The sequence below is a fragment of the Thamnophis sirtalis genome, unplaced genomic scaffold (assembly GCF_051295495.1).
Source record: "Thamnophis sirtalis isolate CommonGarterSnake01/CBP01778 unplaced genomic scaffold, rThaSir2_p1.2 scaffold_3, whole genome shotgun sequence".
In the NCBI taxonomy this organism is placed as follows: domain Eukaryota; kingdom Metazoa; phylum Chordata; class Lepidosauria; order Squamata; family Natricidae; genus Thamnophis; species Thamnophis sirtalis.
This window is the reverse complement of record NW_028261383.1, coordinates 144,156,947-144,161,222: the sequence shown is the minus strand read 5'-3', so window position 1 is coordinate 144,161,222 and position 4,276 is coordinate 144,156,947. Positions and strand designations below refer to the sequence as shown.

Sequence of the window (4,276 nt, the reverse complement as noted above, 5' to 3'; positions counted from 1 at the left end):
ATTATTTTTTTTTAAAAAACACCCCATTTGCCCTGCCTGGTGAGGGAAGCACGTCGCTCCCCGTGAAGTGCAAGCGCAGCAATTCCGCCGCTCCCGCTGCAGCCCATCTCCCGCCATTGCATGGCGGGGTTAAAAATGGCTGTTCCCCCCACCCCGTCCTTTACCCCCCACCCCCACCCCGGTCCTAAAAACTAATCCGCCTCGCTACGTCGACTCCGAGCGGCCGGAGGAAGCCGAGAAATCCCCGAGAAATCGAAAGCAGGCTACCCTTTTGCATTTGCACGGTGGGAAATCCGGCGGTGCGAAGGACGCCCGGGCTCCTTCGCCTCGGCGGATTATTCCGTAATCCTCAAGAGAAACCGAGAAAGGCTCCCGGGACTCGCTTCTGCGCCAATTTGGGGCTCTGGAGGAACTCGTGCGCGGTCAAGGGGACCGGAGTGAACTGAGGATCGCAATCGCTCGGCGTGCGCGGGCTGCACTTCTTGTTTCTTCTGCTTGGGTTTGCAATAAAATCGCCGCGCTGGTTGGCGGGGAAAGGCGCCGGACGCTGCTCTTTTTGGATTTAGGATTGCGAAACGGGGGGTAAAGTGGGCGTAAGGAAAAAAAAAAACAGAAGAACGTCGGCCTGCTTGGATTGGACCCCCCCCCCCCGCTTTGCTGGATCCCGAGCACGAGGCGCGTGGAACCGCGAATCCGGAACCTTCCTTCCACTGGCTGCTTTTCCCTGCTGCTAGCCCGTCAGGCGCGGTGGCCAAGTGGTAAGGCGTCGGTCTCGTAAACCGAAGATCGCGGGTTCGAACCCCGTCCGTGCCTCACGTTGGACGGCGCAGCGTCTCGGGGCTTGTTATGAAAGGGAATGAAGTGGGATTTCCTTTCTCGGGCCACTTTTTACTCAGGTTCCCTAATGGAGGAAAAAATACCAAGCGGAAATGGAGAAGGAAGACGGGCCTTAGCCTGTGAAGGAGGAGGAGGGGAGGGAATGCGAGATTGGGTAAATTGAAGACAGAAGAGGATTCCCCTTGCAGAAACAGGGATTAACAATCCCGAGAAGAGGAAACTGAAACGCGTTTCCTATGGGGAAACTAGTGCTGTCGGGCCTGAATTGCAGAAGTCCCAAAAAAAAGATAACGGACGCCGTGACTGCCATCTAGTGGCCGTCCGCGTATTTCCAGCGTAAATCTGTTAAATTTCCAGAACTGCCAGAATGTCAGGACGGGTGGCGGAGGAACAATTTCTTACCGACGATTTTAAATGAGGCAGTTACCAAAAAGGGAACCGTCACTTGCACCGTGTTTCCTCCGTGGTGCGGCGGTGCACGGGAAATGGCCTTCGCTTCCAGTTTTCCTTTAGTGGCGGCGCAAGATTTGCAAATGAAAAGCCTCAGCAGCTCAGCCTTCTCCTCTTTGCATCTGAAAGGAGAACAGCCGGGCACATTGCTGCCTGAGTTGCTCTGCCAAGGGGATTAGGATTTCCTAACGGCGGGGCTGCGGGATCTTCAGGCAAATAAGCACAACATTGCATCGCTCTTTCCGGGGGGAGACATGTCATATTGCCCTAAAGAAGAGGAAAGCCGACTTCTCAGTCCGAAAGAACTTGGGTCGTGATGAATGCCGTCATTTCTCCCCCCTCCCCCTCCAAATGTAAGGGAACGTGGAAAACTACAAGCGCCTCTTGCATTAAGGGATTGATTATAGAGTAGAATTCTTTATTGGTCAAGTGGGATTGGACACACAAGGAATTTGTCTTTGGTGCAAATGCTCTCAGTGTACATAAAGAAAAATAAAATAGAATACATTCATCAAGAATCATAAGGTACAGCACTTAATGATAGTCATAGGGTACAAATAAGCAATCAGGAAACAATATCAATATAAATCGTAAGGATACAAGCAACAAAGTTACAGTCCTGCAGTTATAAGTGGGAGGAGATGGGTGATAGGAACTATGAGAAACTAATAGAAACAGTAATGCAGCCTTAGTGAATAGTTTGACACTGGTGAGGGGATTGTTTAGCAGAGTGATGGCATTTGGGAAAAAAGTGTCCTTGTGTCTAGTTGTCTTGGTGTGCTGTGCTTTATAGTGTCATTTTGTGGGTAGGAGTTGAAACAATATATGTCTAGGATGCCAGACATCTGTAAATATTTTCATGGCCCTCTTTTGGACTCGTGCAGTATGCATAAGGTGACCAGATTTTCAGATTGGTAAAGAGGGACACCTTTGACCTGGGGGGGGGGGTGATTAAAAATTTTATACGGAGCAACAAAAATTTTCATACAACGCAAAAATAGTATTGTAATATTTTTTTTATTTCAACATAACTACAATTTACAAATATAAATTGTAACTGTTGCCAAACATCAACATTTTGATCACATGACCATGAGGATGCTGCAATGGTCGCTAAGTGTGAAAATGGTTGCTAAGTGTGAAAAATGGTCTTCAGTCACTTTTTTCAATGCCATTGTAACTTTGGTCACTATATCACCTTTCTTGCCACAGTTCTTAAGTGAATAACTGCAGCTGGTATTTCGTATTTTGGATAGAATCTTTTTTTAAATAGCCTAAGACAATTTAAAAAAAGAATCCACACAGAATAAATTGAAGTAAAACATTTCAAACTATTCTTTCTATGCACAATATATTTCAAAGTATTGTGCATAGAATTTTTAAACATGGTTTCACTTCAATTTATTTTGGATAGAATCTTTTTTTAAATAATCTAAGACAATTTAAAAAAAGAATCTACACAGAATTTTAAAAAATCCTATGCACAATAAATAAAATATTATTTTAAAATACATTAAAAAAATAAAAGAAAAAAACCCAGCTCACTTACCAGCAGGCTTGCACTACAAGTCAACCCAGAATGATGTAGATGTTAATACAAAGAACTGAGCAAATTGAAATGGTGAAATTAGTCAGGGAAATATTTTTCAAAGAAACTTTGCCACCATTTTGGAGCAGACCTCCAACCTCCGTGCCCCTCCCCTCCGGAAAATCCAGGAAGTAACACTCCCTACCTCCCTAGCCATGTGTTTCCTGGAGCTCTATGGTACTTGGTCATTTTTTCTTATAAAAGTGAATAAAAGGGGCGCGGGGGGGGGTGTCTGTTTTGTTGCTTTAATGTTTTAATATCTTCAATGAAAGTCCTGAGACAGAGAGAGAGAGGGATTAGACAGGGTGTCTTTTGTCTTGCCCCGGTTAGGATTTCTTAAGCAAATCCACCGGGCTTTCAACATGAAGCCAGAAAAACGGACCGGGACACGGGACAGATTGTTATAAAGCGTGACCATCCCGCTGAAATCGGGACGTCTGGTCACCTTAAGTATGCAGGTCCTCAATGGAAGGCAGGTTGGTAGCAATTGTTTTTTCTGCAGTTCTGATTATCCTCCGAAGTCTGTGTCTGTCTTGTTGGGTAGCGGAACCAAACCAGAGAGTTATAGAGGTGCAGATGACAAACTCAACCTTTAAGGGAAAGTGCCCTTGAACCGATGGGGGACAGTTCCCCACATGCTAAACTTGGGGCGGTCTTGCCCGTAACTGAGGCACTAAGAAGGAAGAAAAGCGCCTCCCACCTCTCCCGAAGCGTCTGCGAGGTCATTAATGCTGTAACCGGTTTCCACCAACCAATGAACCAGCGTGCCTTTCATTGCCGGTTTCGGGGAAAGCCCCTCTGCCCTCGGGTGCCATTAGCTTAAAAAAGTGGGTTAGGAGGATGCTTTGGACGTGAGTTGTGCTTCCAGGCATGCAAAAGGGAGACACCAGTCAGAATTCGGCGTGGGAGCCGTGGAATAAGTGAGCCAATTCGGTCTAGTGGGGAAGGGTGGTGGCTCAGAAACCAGGAGACTGTGACTTCTAGTCATAGTTCATAGTTAAACCATGAAAGCCGGTTGGGTAATGACCACTCAGCCTCAGCCCAACCCTCCTCACAGGGTTGTTGTGGGGAAAATAGGAAGAGGGAGGAGCATATCCACCAGCTGGAGTTACATGTCTATGGAGGTCCTCAGTCATCCAGGTCAAGGTTGTCCCAAAGGTGTTTTTTCAAGAGGCAACTGGACTTTCTGGTTCTTCTTTGAAGACGCTTTGCTTCTCATCCAAGAAGCCTCTTCAGTTCTAGTTGAAGTTTCTTCGCTTCTGACTTCAGTCAGAACGGAAGAAGCTTCTTGGATAAGAAGTGAAATGTCTTCAAAGAAAAACAAGAAAGTCCAGTTGCCTCTTGAAAAAGTATCTTTGGGTTTCCTTGAAGATGTTTCGCTTCTCATCTAGGAAGGTTCTT

At 46.4% G+C, this 4,276-nt stretch overlaps 1 non-coding gene across 1 annotated transcript; it reads left to right on the top strand.

The window, feature by feature from the left end:
- Positions 1-741: 741 nt before the first annotated feature.
- Positions 742-813, top strand: TRNAT-CGU (transfer RNA threonine (anticodon CGU)). Its single transcript has one exon. It is a non-coding gene; the product is annotated as a tRNA-Thr (tRNA).
- Positions 814-4,276: the final 3,463 nt, after the last annotated feature.